Source organism: Varroa jacobsoni, unplaced genomic scaffold, assembly GCF_002532875.2.
Source record: "Varroa jacobsoni isolate VJ856 unplaced genomic scaffold, vjacob_1.0 scaffold_1358, whole genome shotgun sequence".
Classification (NCBI taxonomy): Eukaryota; Metazoa; Arthropoda; class Arachnida; order Mesostigmata; family Varroidae; genus Varroa; species Varroa jacobsoni.
In genome coordinates this window covers 346,932-365,762 of record NW_019214260.1, presented here as the reverse complement: position 1 = coordinate 365,762, position 18,831 = coordinate 346,932, and the positions used below count along the sequence as shown (strand labels likewise).

Sequence of the window (18,831 nt, the reverse complement as noted above, 5' to 3'; positions counted from 1 at the left end):
TTCTGGACGCGGTCAAATTCGAACTAAATGCGAGCACGAAATGTTTACATTTGCTACGCTAACGTATTTAATGGCAACGAAGTTCAGCCTCGTCGAAAAGCGTCGCCATAAACGACGTAATTTGTTACGCTACGCTATAAATCCCAAAGTTGCTCTTTCTAGCGCACGACTATATTTTTCCGCTTAACGAAGCTCATATGCAGTAATCACGAAAACGATAAAATCAACGTTCGAGATTGTTCAACAAACACATATAAACTCTCACTCCTTTCAAGGGTGAGTCAGGAGTCTGTATTTGAGAGTGCGCACGAGAAAAGAATTGCATGAATAATTATGTAACAATAAATCAAGTAAGATTAAAATGTATAGAAAAGACCCATCAACTAACTATCTTTCAGCCATTTCTAATGTCCATATGAATCATAGCGGGTACAGACCTGTAAATTTACTAATGCTTGCTAAATCTTGCGCACGACTCATAATATCACCGGTTTAATGGTTTATTTTGATCAGCTCGGTGTGGCTAATGGTCCCGACGCGCGATTCAGTTCAATCGACGTCAGCAATTCGTGCCTAATACTGCTATCAGAGGAAATCCAATTCAGGAGTGAACGAGCGCGTCTATGAGCCTCGCAGGAGCGGTGGGCATCGTAGTTCGGCGAAACTTGTCCACCCGAAAACGAATTCTAACTTGTATACAAACAATTTGCTCATCTTGACTTGTAACTTGTGACAAACATGTGCCAAATTTGTAGTCCCTGTTTGAGACAATATGTGGGTACCATGGCTTTACATAAGAGTAAACGCGATCAAAATGCTGCGTTATGCCGCAAAATGTAGATGGCCTAAAGTAGCAAGGCCAAGATGTAGCCTTACGATTTCCATCGAACGTGACCAATTATGATACTGCGGCGGACGACGAATGGATAAGCGGCCGTTTGAATTTTAACACAAAGCCTTCCATAGCTTTCCAATGGACTGTCGCAATCTATGACATAAACTAAATGGCGTAACCGTTCACTTTAATGAGAGCTCTGCGCACCATCACGAATACGATAAACATCTGCTAAAACTACAAATATGCCAATTTAACACCTTACGGATCATGTTTTTAGGAAGCAAATCGAGTACTTAAAATTTCACACAATGTATCGAGTGCAAGAACTGCGTCGCAGGTAGAAATGTAGTCGACCGACCTTTAAGTCTTCACTAGAGCGGCTCTTCCATAGGTCCTAGGCAAAAACCTGATACTGTCTTTCTTAGGCCTGGCCTCTCGTCGTCCCTTCAGGTCATGGTTCATATTGAAAACGCGTGAACTGGCCTCAGCCTGCCATATTTCATGGAGCGCCTTACTTTAAAAATGTTATTTAGAAATATTCGCCTGCAGTTCACTGTTGCCAATATGTCCGAACTACGTGACCCATCAAGATGGCTGCTACTATTGTTACCAGCAGCCTGCCTAATTCAACGTACAGCGCTAATTCCCGGTAAAATAGAAGCAGATATAATGCCGTTTGTGCCGTAGATTATACTCATCCTATTATTGTTATAATTGAACTGGACGCTAAATGGACGATTATGAATTATGTAGCTGAAGATGGATAAGTATTTTTTCGGTTACGTAGGCCGGCCGGTCTAGACTACCCCCACCCCCGACACCCCCTTTCTACAAAATATAGATGGCAGAAAGTCAAAAATAAATATTGCTCAGACTTATATCGCTCAGACCGATTAGATCAGGTCAGATGCTTTTCACAAACAACTCACAGCTTCTATTTAATTAACCAGCTACTTATAGGCGACCGCAGTATGGGGAGCCACGGTGCGTGGTCTACATGACGCCAAAGTCGTACGTACAATCATTGAGCCCCGCTGAAACTGTCCATGAAAGGCATCGTTTGCAACATTCAGCGTTTCGGCAACGATTCGCTCATTCAGTCGATGATTCGTAAAATACATATCGTTTCTATGAGCCGTCTTAACGTTAGAACGGCATACGTGGCAGCTTTTACTATGGTTTTGTTATTGTCGTCGCGGTTTGAAAAGATGCTGGTCACGGAATATATTGTCATTTGTTATAATAAGTGTGCACGACCACCGCCTATCAGCCAGTACGGGAACCGTGAGACAAACGCTTTCTCTACATCGTGTATATAATAAATGGATATTTGTACACATACATCGATACATTGTACATTGTTCTCTTGACAAAATACGGTTGATTCAATCTTCTCAAGTGCTACTCACCGCGTAAGGCTTGCCTTGGTAATTCAATGCAGTTTCGTCGAGTGAGATGTATGCTATCATAGGATCTATAGAAGTTACGACATCAGTGGCCAACGCCACGCCAATAAATATTCGCTATTTTTTTTTTCTGTTTTATTCTCACCTACATCTCAGCAGAGTAACCTTCTTAACGTATCGTCGATATTGCCAAACCTGTATTTCAATATAATGTTTATACATTTTCTTCTTTGTTAATTCATTAAAAGGGCTTATAAACTTGGACGAGAACTATCCACCACCACTACCCCCATACACCCCCCTCACAGTGAAATAACTATCACTTGCCCGACGAGCTGATAATTATTTATGCAGCCATTTATTTACTCGAACATTGTACGTTTATGATACGCTATGCGTGCAAGCAAAGACTTTAAATAGGTATATGTTTAAAAGAATAATAATCACCTAATTAACGCCGACGTATAGTGGCCGGCCGCAAGGAACCACAGGGCCAGCAATGTCGTTCTGAAATCGCTGACAAGAACGGCGCCATGATTTGAGTGGCAAGCGGCTATTACCAAATAAATCAGGTTTTTCTAAGACGTTTCAGGGCCCCTTTCAGGGCAGAGCCGAAGTCACAATACCTCATTAGGTTCTGCTAAAGAGAAAGAAAACAAGAAAAAAAAAAGGTCATCATATGGAATTTACTAGTTGCTCAAAATGCGTATCTCCTCATCTAAACTTCGGACCTATTTTTCTATTTAACTAGTTAGAAAAATCTAGCAAAAGGCTATTAAGCCAGTGAAATAAAGTGCACCTGGAACGTCGCAGCATTTTTATGTCTTTATCAAATCTCTGAATAATGCTCGCATTTTTAACACGGTACCATTAGGTAGATCGTTGTAGCAGGACACATGCGCGCCACAAGGATTGCCCAAGAAGCCAACGTTAAAAAAGTGGTTTTGAAAACCGTTCTCCTTTATCGACGAATATGGGCCGAATGATAAAGCTGTACGTTTTTCCTCATAAGAGGAAAAAATATAAAATCTATAATCGCACCTTCTGTACCATCTGCGTAAGCGAAAATAATAACAAGCTGAAGCACGCTAACGAGGGAAAAGAGTCTGTCGCGGAGAAGACATTGCGCGACGCTGAAATATATTTGGTATCGATTTAGCGCGGTCGATGTGGGTATGTGTACGATGCGTCACTTCTACACCATGCAGCTGTAACAGTGCCCACAAGGACAGTTAGTCGGGACGAGTGGACACGTGCACAGGCTGAATTTGTGTACATTGAAAAAACCCGCTGAAAGGGGTAGAAATATTTCTCTCGAGCCGTGGATTTTATGCGGCCTGCGGCTCTACCGACGACGATTGGTATCGGTGACGACGACAGCCGCCATTAGTGAACGCGCTGCGCTTCTGTTGAGATACTGCTGATTATATTTTATTCCCGGCTATTGATTGTGTGATACGTATCTTTGTATGTCGCTGTGATGCGTTACGCTGGCAACGTGCTTCGCGCCAGCCATGTTCGTCTGGCGCCAGTATCGGCCGTGCGGCTACTACAGCGCCAATACGAGATGAACCGCCGCCATTCCCCCTTAGTGATGATAACATGCAGTAGGTAGATATGCCAAAGCATTCGTCGCACTCTGTCCGTTGCGTTTGGCTGTGTGCGGTCGGCTATAGGAAATATTGCCGTTGGCGTTGATACTGCATCAGTTACCGCGGTTCACCGCTCCGTGCTACAACCAATTATAATATGCTACCTCTTTCCTGGCGTATCCTGACTATGCGTTTCCATAGTAGTCAGCTAGTAATCAATAAGTGTTACATTTCGATGATTACCGCTATTCGTGAAACAGTTCATCGTCCCAACGCAGGCTGGAAAAAACAGGCCACCTTTCTACTTGATGTTGGATAGGAGGCCTCCGGACAGCTTCGGACTTCGTTCCCTCCTCCTTTTTCTACAGTATTTCGTTCGCTGTTGCCAGATCACGGCGGTAGCAGTAGCAGCAGCGGCAGCTGCTGGTACCCGATCAAGTGTCAGGGTCTCAAGAGGACAAATATCGACCATTTACTATCATCGCTACCGCTCACACCAGCCAGGCAGGCAACAGGCGGGCGCGTACACGCGCATACACGTACATATGCACACGCCGCGCCGTCGCCGGACAATGACAAACGGACCATGTCTCGCACTTCGAAAGCGTAAGAGAAGGCTGACGACCGAAGTGGTGGTATGCAAGCAAGGCTTATGCAGCCGCCATTAGCTATTTAGTCAACAACAATTACTTCTGGCTATTCCAACCCTTTTTATGCTCTTTGTCCATCATGTTGTTCAAGATAATGATGGTGATGACGATGAATGTAGCCGTTAGAAGAAGGGTGCCGGGGTCTGGGTCGAGCGTAGTACGGAAAAGCGTATGGTCGAGCGGTTCACTGAAGAAAAATATTAACGCTGCTCTATTGTGTGTTCATAGATGGTTCCTGGCTCGAGATCAGCGTTCACAAAAAAAGGGGGTAGCTGCTGAAAAGAGCTGGGACGATAACATAAAATAGATACTGCAAACAGATGAAACGAATGAATGATTGACGACATAGATTTCGCAGTGTCAGTTACTGCGCGCCCGTATCACATGTACAGCTAGTAGTATCAGTGTGCAGCTAGGAATTGGCAACAGTATTGCCTAAGGCAACTTGAAATCTATCTCGCCATAAACGTCCATAACTGTATAATACGACAAGCCTGTATAATACGCAGACATTATATGCCGGGCCTAAATATGGCTTTCATGATATAAATGCGTCGTCGTAGCTAGAAAGTTAGTTGTACTTACCTTTTTCGGGCAAGTGGTACATTGAAAGTCAGCCAAAAGCTCCCTTAGATCATTCCAAACAAAGTCTTTCATTGTAGATATGCCTGGAGTCTATCATAGATAGATAGATAAATAGATAGATAGATAGATACATTGAACACACATAATTATGTGAAACGTCGTAGAGAAACAATCCGATGACGTTACAGATATACTTCCATTTAAAGCTAGTACGGCGACGATCGAGTGACCTAAATTGTAATTGTGCCTACCTACTGCATCGAGCGTCCCTCAGCCCTATATGCACAATGGACTTGAGCGTCTTTAAGCTATTATTATTGTAAATAACAAAATACGACAGTGAAGACAAGGCGATACCCGTGTTTTATTTCTGTCTAGTACTTCTAGTTAATTCAGGTTGGATATTAGTATAACTGAGGCTTTACTTTAGACTACAACTTGCATGCAACATAAGCATCTGGGCCGGCTTAAAAACGGCCGGTTCTGTTGCTACGTCTGTATCAACAATAGACAATGAGCGAAAAATCAATCTTGTAAATTTTATTATCGAATTTATTAGAACCAACCAATATTTCTGTCTTGACGTCTGAAAATGATTGTATATAAGACTGATACGACACAGTGTACACGGATTATGCGATATCATGACCATTTTATCACGGCTATGATAAATGATCCTCAAATACTTTCATCTATTATATTAATTGTGTAAACGATATGTTTTCTATAGTTTTTCCGCAGCGTTCTGACTAACGGGTAATAAAAGCTGTTTATATAGAAAGCGAAGTTAATAAAGGTAGTCTTGCTATAGAAAGAAGGGCGTATAAATTGTCATTACGTCTCCTGTGAGACGTTTTCCTTTCTGCTGGAACACTGAGCCAGCAGCAGAAGAATGACGCATTGTACCATCATCGCCAACGCGTGGACTATACTGACCCATATATACATACGTAAATGGCAGGAGCACTAGCTCTTTCCCATTTCGTAGGCTCCCTTTCACAGGTTTTTATCGGAAACGGTTTTGTACCGTCAATGAGAATCTACGATTATAGTTCGACTGTTTGAGACATGGATCTCCCTGAGCGGCAAACGCAGCGGACGCTGGTGGTGGGAGCTTTGAGAATGTAGCAATAAGTAAGTCGTACGAACGATCCGTCAAACAGTGGACTAGTCGTGAACTTAATTATCCGCAGGCCGCCAACACACTGCTCGTAGCAACGACGCAATTTTTAATTTCGAATATACGCGCCATGTGTATTAGTTAATCGCCTTTTGTAGGACAGCCGAACGCGTTCCTTGCAAGCAGAATACCGCTGTACACACGGGGCTGACAGTGCAAAATGTATATTTGAAATTTACGGTAGAGATGTACGAGCCTATTTGTTCTCGTGCCAAAAACAAGCGGCCTTTGCGCCACTTTACAAATAAGACATGCCCGCGCTGTTATAACTTATGTTTGAACGAGTCCGTTTGACTCGTAGTTAAGTGTAGAGTAAATGGCAGCATTTGCCATTGATTATTATAAACAAGAGCCATTATGTTACTGCCCTCGTGGCTGGGTACAAGAAGTGCTCATTCGTTTTTTGCTATTTCTTGGAAAGCCTGTCACGATCGTAAGGGCAGCAATATTACTGTCTCGTGGCAACTTCAGCCATAGCTTTCCTAAAAGATAGTGGCTGGGGGCTCGGGAGTGATGGGATGACCTAGTCGGCTGCGTGCGTATCGATGATTCCAATACAAGTATATAAGACACGATAGCCGACGGACCGGTATGTTCACCCAGCCTATGTTATTCGCGTTAGAAATTCGAGCGTAAGCGATCTCAGTGTTTCGAACTGTATGTTCCGTTAGGGGTTCAGTCATACGGCTGGGTTTCAACATAGACTGCAACGCGTCACCAGCATCAGGGGACAAATGTCGGAAATCTAAAAAATCCAATCATTGCTCTGAAGTCCCGTTAAAGATTAGGCAATACGATCTAAAACGATATGCAGTCATATTAGATCAGAATGACTTCTTCAGCGTTTTCAAAACGGCGTTGATATTACCCTGTGACCCTTGTGGATGTCTGCTCGGTTCGTACTGAAACCCTTGGAAACAGTTACCGCTCAACGAGCGTTTCTGAGATACGTATGTGTCTATTTCTTTGATTGCTAAATACGGAACAGATTGGCTGAGGACAGTGAACAGGGTTGACGCCTAGTAAAAGTTCCATGTGAAGACATTTTTGCAAATGTTCTCAAATGGCTTTCTAGGGCAAGTAAGTGCACCTGTCTATTTTTATCTATCGTTGTTATCAAACCAAGTTAAAAATAATCAAATTTCACCGTATTGTCTGTTATCTATAGGATGCTTTATTAATAAGCACCAATAGTTCGAAGACTGGGGCGTCTTTAATTTAACGTCTAATCTTCAACGTCCTTCGCTCGATCGCTAACCATGGACGCGTAATGAAGGTCAAATAAGGCTGCTAATAGAATTAATGCAAATTCAACCATCAACCAACATCGATCAAATATTGAACCAGAACGAGAAACAAAATAACCCAAGAAAGAGAATAAGCAAACAAGAAAGTATAAGTGGTAAACAGAACTAAGAACGAGACCTTTGAGCATAAGGAGGCCTAGTACATTTACGTGTGTAAAGCGAGTGTAACTACTTTCTAGCAAAGAAATAACGATAAATGTACTGTACTGTTATGTGGCGCTAGGTGAAAAATTAGTCTGGCAATTAAGGCTAAATTATAAATATCGATTTTTAGAAAAATCGAATTCTCAGCTACGGAAAAAATCAAGCCTATTAAAAATAATCTCTAAATGTTAGCTTAGTTCATCTAAAACAGTGGCGGCTTTAATAAGCTATTGAATAGGTGCAGTTGAATTTACGAGTAGCGAGCATCTTTTTTATTTGGCTACCATTTCCCCGACGTTCGCTTCATATCGAAGGTAAACTTCAGGAATTCCTTGGAACGCCATTTGTCACAAGTACCAGTCATAGCGAAATCCACATTTGCCCTTTGCTCTTGCCAGCGTGCTTTTCAAATACCCGAAACAGACCAATTTCTAGAAACTCTCCCACGATTTATCGCTTATTTGACCATACGATAGAGACGGGGTCATTTGGTGAAACCTCAGGAACGTATAGAGTCGACTCGAATGTGCCATTCCGAGTAACTATTTATGCTTTACAGTTGGCACGCTGATAATGGCGGAATCGTTCCTGAATCAAGGGGCAAACGCCTATTGCCCCCGGCACCTTCATAGTGTCTTGTAAGGAAGCTATAATGATCTGTCAAAGACGCAACTAGACGAGTCCGAAACTCGGATAAATAACAGAAACGTAAACATGGACCAACAGTGAATTTTATTCTATGACGTGGTTTCTCGCTGTACGAATGCTGACTAAAACCTTCCCAGGGAGGCAAATCCCTTTTGCACGGGTTGCGTTTTAAAGTATTAATGATGCGAGCTAAAAATAGAGGCCAAGCTAGGGCCTGTACTGTGATCCCCCTTTTCAAGCTGGAGTATTGGGGTGGAAAGTCAGTGGCTGTCACAGGCCTTGGCCGTCACGTCTATACACACGAGACGTGCAACGTGAGTTGAATGCGAGAGTCGTAAATGTGCTCAAGGCTTACATAATTGCACAACGCAGGGAAGTTATGCTGGGAGGCAATTAAAACGTCCGCATCACGCTCCTTTTGAATAATGATGATGATCATTATCAGGGAAGGTTCCTACAATTATGTAAGAGCGACATGGGACTAACCGTAACAAATACAACCGAAAAATGCAAAACAGAAAAGACGAGACAAACCGCGACGTTTGATTAAATACCACATAAGTTTAACGCTTCAATATTGTAGAGAAAATGCTCACGAGCGATACCAGAGGCGTATACAAGCAGTCTGGTTATATACGAGTCCCTTCTATACGTCAGAGGCCTCAGGAGACAAATGAGAAGACGGCAAGATGAATACGGCTAGTGGATGTGAAGAAGCTAGTGAGCGAAGTAGCCAATAACATAGCGGGCGTTAACAAGAATTTCGGGAACTTTGTAACTTCCATGGAAACCGTCTTATGAGCGGAGACGAAGCTCGAAGACTATGACGGCGGATTCAAACCGGCCCTTCCAATCCAGAAAGGTATAGCAACACGTCAGGCCACGCAAAAAATTTAAGAAACAATATTTGCCTTAGTTTCTTCACTAGGGTGGGGGGGAACTCCTTTTTGTTTTATTCTTTAGAAATCACTATCAACTCTTGTGGGTGTACTTTCTCGTTTCTCGCGCACGCTCGTTCTCGTTTGATTTTCGATTTCATTTTTGCTCTGGAGGGTTGCTTCCGTACGATGGAGCCGCTGATCCGATTGCTGTTCGTTCTCGATCACGGCGTCTATCTACTCGGTTATCGATCCTGCTAAAGGCATCGACGAGAATTTATAAGCACTCTTCAAGGCTAAACATGACGGGATTGTGTGAATCACATTATCTACACATCAGCAGATTGAAATTTGCTTCTGTTTTTATTTTCTACAGGTTCTTCTGGAAGAACCCATGGCCGGTCTGTGCCTGTGCTAAAAAATCACGTTGTTTTACCATGGTGTCTGTTAAATCCTTTATGAAGGTCTAAAATAAGGCATCGAATCTACGCTCCTAAAAAATCGGTTGATTCATTCAGGCTGCTGTTTCCACATTTGTGCGCGCTTCCCCTCCTTCCCAGCACGAGGTTTGTACTAAGGCGCAACTTCTATCATCTTTTGGCAGAGGACCATTCGTATAAGAACTGTGGTTGCGATTGTTTGCACAACCCGGTACGCGTGCACTACTTTTCGATCTTTGCTCTTGCAGGAGTTTTGTTATGATCGGTTTAGTTAGCTCCCAAGTAGGAGCTTCATGCAGGATTTTGGATTCCGCCATGGTCGCCAGGCATCTCCTTCTCCTTGCTACTGTTCTCCGAGTTCTCGGTATAATCCTTGCTAAACTGTTGCTGACCTTCGCCGCTGTAGTTGCCATTTTGTCGATATGAGCGTTGCGAGTCAGAAATCTATCCAGTGTGACTCTTAAGTATCAAGCGGGATCTTGTGTACTCATTTCTAGCATGCCATATTTTACAACAGGGACTCCCATTCGATCCCCTGGGGCACCCCCCTGTCATATTGAGCTTCGGGTTCTTGTATATATATATATATATATATATATATATATATATATATATATATATACAAGAAGAGTTTAGGGTTCGGATAAAGTGCTCTGAAGTCCAAGGTAAGACGCTTACAGGACAAAAATTATAATTAGGTATCGCGCCGAATCAAAATCGCTACCTCTTGGACAAGAAAAGTTATGAAATGGAAAGTTAGCAAAAAACACTGTGCAACTATATGTCCAGGCACACTGGGCATGTACCAAATTTGAAACATCTAGACTCTACCGAAAGGCAACGCAAAACATTCGAGAAGTGGTTGGCATGAAACAAAATTCGCTTTTTTAGCAAATAAATGCATCTGCGGATGTTGCAAAATATTAACGAAAACCAATTAACTCAGGTGGTTCAAGCGCTTAAAAAAGGACAGAAGCCTATCGAGGCCGATTCACATTTTAGAACGCAATTTATTTCAGTAATCATAAATGAGAGCATGGAAGGAATGGAGTAACCCACGTTGGCCAACCAAATCGCCGTACGAGAAATCGAGGTCTCGGTTAGCTTGCTTTTGACCATTTTGATCATCTATTCGAGTATTAGAAGGCTTACAAAAAGGTTCGTCGAAATAGATGTATACCCGTTGCATTAACAGGTGATATGATGTCGATGTACCGTTACAATAAGAGCAGTCAGACGCAATCTGGTAAAAACGAAAAGCAACCAAAGAAGGTACGATTTTCTTCGACCATCAGGAGAACGTTTATTAGGAGCTCATGACCTCGCGAAAATCGCGTGCGTATGGCCGATGTAAAGGTCCATAACTACGGCACGACAAATCCTGGACGTTGGATTAGTACACCGCCGATCATGCACCGGCCGACTGCTATAAAGCAGTTATGTAAAAAAAAAAACTCATTATGTCGTCCTAACGTTTGTATTCATCGGACCTTTTGACTATTGTTAAAACTAAAGAAAAATCTAAAGGGAAGGTGTTTTGACACGATAAAAAACGTAAAAGAAAAATTGCTCGCGGAACTGAAGACTATACCGACAAGCGAATTTAAAAAGTGTTTTCGGAATTAAATAAAATTAATTTGAACAAATAACTCATTCGTTTTGAACAAAGGGTCCCATACAAAAGTATTGGAAGCATCTTGCAGGATCTAATAACAAGATAGGCGTCACACCAAGAACAACGGTTACCTATAGCAGTGACAAAGAAGGCTCGTCAGTAGGATCGGCATATGCAGGGATGTCGCCCGGCCATTAAACCCTTTTGTATTTTGAATTCTCTATACAGACAAATAAACTGTGTCAAATTTAGAATAAGGTTCGGTGCGGTTGTGTATACACTGTATAGGAGAAAACTAGCTTAGACAAGCTAACACTTTTGGGCGACGGCTGACACTATCAGATAAGACAGCCCACACTGCCATTCGGCTGTCAGAAGTAATATTACGGATCTGAGATTCTGATGCCCAAATCGATAATTCGGGTGGCGTACGGCGAGACCGTCGGCAAGAAAGCTCTACTGGATAAACTATGTACAAGTAAGGATATCTACTTCTAAGGCATGTCAGACGCGAAGCCAGAATGATAATAGTTCTTCACCCAGATCCGAGGCTATATGAGGTTTTCTCACAACCAGTATTTATGGTCAAAACACCTTTGATTTTAGATGGGAGAACGAATTATATGACCAGAACAGAAATTAAGTATAGGAAAAAACGTCTTCTACTAAAAACCCACAAACTGGACAATAAAAACGGCAGAAAATTTTCAATTACCAATATTTATCTTGTGAATAAATAAATACATAAATAAATAAATAAATAAGCGAATATAGGTAAATAAATCGAATCAAGCGATCCAGACTGAATTTTATGTCGGTTTTATTAATAACAGTGCAAACGTGGCCCTCTGTTCGAAGCTGGCTTCGGCTTTCCATCCGAAGAAATCTTTTCGTATTCATAACTTGCATTTCCCGACTGTTACCGCACACACGCTCATCGTTAAAGCCATTCAATCTGTAAAAGCTCGACAATATCGGTAGAAAACAGTGCCTTGGCTACAACTGGCACATCTGCCACTATCACTCGAAAGGGTGAATCTTCATATTTTTAGTTTGTTTCGGTGATATACTTCGTGATATGGCGCCCAGTATGGTCAAATATTCGTTTTTGCTGAAAGAGTCCTTTTTTTAATTTCTCTTTCTCTCTTTCACTCATCGTTCCTATCCCCCAGCCCACCTCCTTCTACTGCTTTTCACAGCATCACAAATTATACAGAGTCATCGCTATCGCTTGCTGTTGATGTGTGCACGGGTCCTTATCGTATTCTTTCTCTGTGGTATTTCTTTTTTTCGTCTTAACGATGTTACGTCGTATCCAAGTATATTCTAGTGTTACTGGACGAACCGTTCAACAGTAACACGGCTTTTGGCTAGGTAATCTAGTACAGAAAATATCAGTCAGCGTCGAAGCACGTAGATATGCACACGAAGACGCACACCTCCAATTAGGAGATCCTCGTTGCCAAGGGCCAATAAGAGGAGAAATGAACTTGCTCAGGCAGCAAGCATAACACGGCAACAGGGAGTTAAGACAGGTAGGCAGACAGGGGGAAGGGGAGAGGAAGAGGACGTCCAGCTGCGTCTGGGTTCGCGTCCGTACATCTCTCGTCCTCGTGTGCTGTTGTCCGTACCGCCGTTCGCTCCGCCGATGTGCTTTCGTCGAATACGCTACAAGTTTACCCATTGCAAAAGCGTCATTGGCGTCGTTTGGTACGCTTGCTCAGCGCTATTGCTGCTGCTGCTGCTGCTGCTGGTGTTAGCGTTCTCGTCGTCAAGAAGATCGTAATTTATGACCCGCAGTGTTTTGATCATCATTGGACGAAGCGGATGATGCTTGCTATTTTCCACCCCTTGCAGTCACGGCGGGTTGTTCAAGCTATTCAGAAATCTATTCTTCGGCAGAAGCTTGACCGCGATTCGATTTTTCTAGTTCAATCGCATCAACTGTTGGACAGCGGTCGCGGCCGAGACATCGCAATTTGCCGATGCTTCTTATACCAATGTTATTAAACACAACACAGCACAGCGACGATCCCCGCTGCTGCTGTGGCTGGCACTGTTTCAGCTTCAAAGAACGATTTTCATGGTTCGTTTTTCCCCCCTGTTACGATCGCCTCAATGCAGGCGTACTTGTGCACAGACAGTGTTTTCTCTGTTTTTGTGTAATCACTGTGTTTATATATATATATATATATATATATATATATATATAGAGCGAGAAAGAGAGAGAGAGAGAGAGAGAGATCTATATGTCTCTGTTTTGGCCCTGTGTGTTTTGTTCTGTTATTTGTTTTTGCTGACTCGAAAACTGACTCACAGTGTTAACGAAAGCCGATCAATGACGAGCTTGCTCGTCCTTTTGGGCGAGATAAACTTCAAACTCTTCGAGCCCCTTCTACTCGGGCAGTTGACATTTCTGCATCGTTTTGCTCTCCTCGAATCTTATTTTACACAAATGCACCATCCACGTTCTACCGCATTGTCGCGCAGTTCGTGTTGCCACATGTGTTGTAACGCTCGGCTCTTTTCAGTTCGACGAGATTCAGCAATTCAGGCGGGAGAAAAAAAGGAAGAAACCAGAAAGACTGAAGTCACTCTGAAGAAGCAAAGACAAAGAACGGAGGCATTCTCATGAATGCGTACGCCGTCGACGGACTATAGGGCTTGTATTTTGGCCGTTACTGTTTACATCGTTTTGGATTAGAATACATAAAGATTTATATGGCTGACTATCTCGTTGAAGATAAGAGCTTGTGTTGAAGGCAGTGCCGAGAAATCAAGCAACATAGTACGTGCTTGTGTGATATCCTTTTATGCAGTAGATATGTAGACTGGATTTGGGCAATTTATCAATTGATACTGACTGAAATGAACAATATATCTGTTCCTGTCAGCTATTTACCGTCAAACGATGTTTCTGTCTGGATGGGAAAAGCCTTAAAAATATTTAAATCTGTGTACACGACGATGCTCCTGGATACCTAATTATCTAGACAACAGCACCTGTTTACCGTCGCTTTTGCCACCGATTATAGTAACGTTGTTTTTCTATATTCATTGAACATGGTCCGTGTATGACTTATAACCTTCATCAGCAAAATCCAGTTTTTAAGAATGTCGACGGTGACGACTATGTTGCGCTCAAGACTTCTATTGTTATTATGTTTGTTAGGAGAACTCTAGTCACCTGTGACGAACAGTAAAGCAAAAATCAGGAACGGGTCCGCCTTCGAATGGACAACAGGTTAAATCAAAGGAAAAGGATTATGCTCTCCTTATAACGATATACATACAACATGAATATTGTTTCTACTATGACCATATATATATATATATATATATATATATATATAGATAATGAAGGAAATGAAGACAAAAGATGTCAGCATTTTTGTGAGATGCGGACAACTGTATAGCGAGGGTGGTATCCGTTAAATGAAGAGTCTTATTGTTTGAAAGGAAAACGATACTACCGTTGCTACAAGTATTGCAACACTCGCGTATTTTCAATGTCAGCTCCTGCGGTGCTAGATCCAGTCAGCGTCGCAACCGAGTTACTGGAGAATAATATCGAATCGAAGACAAACAGCAAGACCCACTGCGTACCGTCAAAATTACCTGTGGCAAACGAAGTGTGCCGCTTCCATCAAATCGACATGTTTGGTCCTTCTGACCGTGTAGCAAAGAACCGAAAATACATTCAACAGCATTTTTTCGCAGAACAGATGCGAAAATTAAATTTTCAAATAGTTGCGCTAATTGAAATTAACGGCAATAATAAAAACAGGCCGTAGACACATTGAACCATGCGAGCATGACGTTTCTGTGTGCCTGTGAAACGTGTACTGATCCGAAGTTGTGATGAAGAAATGAGTGTAATAGTGCTAGGTGACAGAGAGGAAACAATATCGACACAAACGGCTCTGTTAAAAGGTGATCCGCGAAAAAGGTTCAATGCAGCCGTATGCATTTGGCTGATGCCCTAAAGACTAAGCTCTCGATTGCGGCTTAATACGAAGCTACAAGATATTCGAAGTACTTACACTTCAATTCATAACAGCCGTCGAAAATACGATGATTGAAGTAGTCATCAATCCTCTCCCAGAAATAAGAACGTAGACACGCATATCGATATAGTCGACTAACTGGGGTATTACAGTTTTTTCAGCAGTCTGTTCTAGTCTTTTTCTTTTTTTGTTTTTGTTTATGTGTGTACTATTAACGTTTCAATACAGACAAGTAGTTTAAAACTGCCCGCGCTACTCAAAGTGTACTATTTAAGAAAATTCATTTGTTAATCATTCTGGTATTCTTGCACCAGACATGGGCAAGGTGTGGCCGAATTAAAAAAAAATATTGTGTCTGTAGTGTACCAATAAAAAAAGAAAAAGCTGAGATCTGACATTGTCTATAAAAATGGTTGCCTCTTTGCTTACGATGTATGTACATGGAGAGTATGAATGCTATTTTATATTGTACGGTTGATTTCCTGATTGACTATGGATGATTCCTATCAGTGCCCTGTGTAATATGCGGCCAACAGTTCAACCTGAAAAATGGCAGGGGAATGAATACTGCTGCTTCTTGCGCATTGTCAAGCGTTGGCGGGAAAGGGGCTGTAGGAGAAGAAGCATGAGGATGGCGTGGTGGTACACAGAGAATTTACCACGGCGTTTCTACGTTTCGACTTAAATTAGAATGTTACCATTCGACAGTTTAGCGTCTACTTTTGGGGATGCTGTCTTTAGACAGCAACAATGCAGGCCACTATGCATCATTCACCTCGTTCGCTGGGTCTCTTTCTGATCGTGTATGTCACTCGTTCCTATATACTGTAACACATTACTGGGCGGGTAGAATCGAACTGGAACCCAGATTAGATAGGAACATCTTGTCCTTACTGGTTACCGGACTGTAATAATACAGAGATGGACGGGATGCTAGACAGGCACGTGCGTCTTGAAAGCCCAGCAAATACACTGAGATTACTCGTGACAAAGATATCGAAGTGTACTATTTCTTATTAAAATAACGAGCCATCGAACCTTATAATGTAGCATATGTTATTTCTGCCATGTAGGACAGTATTCTGAATCAGTTAAAGCGTATGTATGTACGTGTAATTCATATTTGTTGTTGGCTTGTTGTAGATTCACTGAATTTCGTATGATATAGTCTTCTAGACTAGATTCATTTCCATATTTATTAGAGCCTAGTTCGAGGGATTACAAAAAGACACGCTGGCATTCTCTTGTCGATATCTGACAACAACATCAGAAAAAAAGATCTCTTAAAACCTCTCAGTATAAATAGCATAAAAGACATACCGACAATTACATATTAGAATTATGCCACGTTTCTGAACACGGCCGATTTTCAAAATCTTTTACCTAGATGTTTTCTTTGGTATAGCGGAATTTCTACCGTTACGGTATAAATACATCTCAGCGACACTTCGCAACCCGATCGATGTTAGCACCGATCGACCCACAATCAATTGAATTCGTCTGAGGGTATGTACTTCGAAATATGCTTTAAAGAAATTTGAAGATGTGTTTATCTTCAAGCCTTTTTACTTGTAACTCGCTTTTTGTCGTTACCTTCTAGTAGCTTTAATAGCTTTATCCCGAAGTCCTCTTTGTATTTACTGTGCTTTGTGATAAAGCCGAATAAATTGAATGCTAACTTCAACCAGTTGGTGACGTTCTGGGTGTCTCTACGTTTATCTAGTTTCATATATGTGATCGAATTCCTATACTGTTGCAAGTCGAAGTTCTGCTTCTTTGTTAGAGGTTGCGTGTCGTTGACATAAAAAAAATTAGGCAAAAAAAAAACAGCGGAAAATTCGATTTTGAACGAGTCTGGACACCCGCCGGGTATACACCATGTTTCCCATTTTTTTCTTTGCCAGATAAACTGCAAAAAGGAACTTGTCCGGATGTTTTTTGTTTGTTGGGGAATATTATTTCTCTGCAAACAGTCGAATAGCCCGAAACAGTGTATCAATGAAAATAGACCGGTATGAAATGAAAATAGGTAGACAGCAGTAGCATCGATAAAGTAGCGAACAAATAATAGAGTTGTCAGCCTATTGTCGTTCGTTCAGTCAGTCTGATGAAGTATCAACGGTGCGATGATTGGTCGATATTATTCGCACACTCCTTCAAATCATTTCCTAAAATTGCCTTCTCTACTTCATGTGTATATACATACATACGTTAGGTGAATTCGTGAAGGAGGTTACTCTGTGTAGCTGTTCCTTTTTAGGTACAGAGGCGTCCTGTCCGTACGCCTTCTTCATCACTTTTCTCAATTTTATTTCAACTGCCCAGGCTTTCTCCTGACCAACCCGATTAGACGCTAGCTAACTTCTGCATCTTGTTCCTGTTGATTCGTTTGTGCATTTCTTGAGTGGGCAGAGCATCATGCAGTGGATAATGCCTATCTATCGACTTTTGCTTCTCGCTATCAGTCGACGTCGCTGGCTCGATGGACACCAACGGCAGCAGCCGAATGATTGACGCGCAGGCTTTGGCCGACGCCAATCGCCAATGCCCACACAGAGAATGATAACTTGTACTTATTTACAATGCTATATCTGATTCTCTTGTCACCATGAACGAAATGACAGTGGAAAAGCCCGATGATTAGACCCTGTCAGAGGCAGCAATGCTATTCATCTATGTCTATCCGCAATCATACGGTCACACTTAAATAGATCGACAGCCAGAAAGAGATTGCGCCTCTTGCATACCCATGACGTTCTTCTAAGCCCGTAATTATTACTACTGTGAAGTTATTTTGCGTCTCGAAAGTATCTATAATACTATATACTACACCCTTCTGCTGTTTCTGGAGCCTTCTTTTGATCCACTGTGCCTGGAACATACCGCATAGACACATGCGAACTTACATCCGCAAACTTCGATCCAGATGATAACTAACAGTTGACAATGTCTTGCCAACGATACGATATGATTTTGTACTCCATTCATCGTTGAATCCGTACCATGGTTGGCAATGCTAAGCTGTCTTGGACTGTTTCATGTCGTTGATGCAGGACTCGGGGAGCCTGCGGATAGACGTAAGCTTCGATATGTCTTACGCGAGGTAAAAAGAATTACGACTGCGGCCAAATACGTCAGTATATGACAGATGTGCCTTACGGGACATTGTTCAATGTCTACACAGCGACATGAAACTATCGCAAGCATACGAAACCATCGGAGTGGGACGGGCCGGACCGGACCCAGACGGGTTGCGCAATTTTCCAGCATTTTTAAGCCCCTTTTCCCCTGTTTCCACGGCAGAGACATTTCATCATAATCTCAGTCATCTTCTGCTTGATTTACGTTAGTAGTCTCAACAATTCGAACGCGTCATTTTTTATTTCGATTGGGGCTTCGACGAGTGACTCAGATCCAGTGTCCTTTCGGCTTCACTGTTGTTGTTCGATTTGACCGTTCGCCCGTATATCAGCAGAGACAGCAGCAGCAGCAGTAATACTGCCAGGGGGCGGTCGTCGATTCTCTGTCAATGCACCGTGCT

General features: G+C 42.2%; 1 protein-coding gene across 3 annotated transcripts in view; it reads left to right on the top strand.

Annotated features, from left to right (window-relative positions):
* LOC111269167 (uncharacterized) overlaps nucleotides 1-18,831 on the top strand; it is a 66,983-nt gene that overhangs the window by 29,431 nt on the left and 18,721 nt on the right. The window lies entirely within an intron of this gene.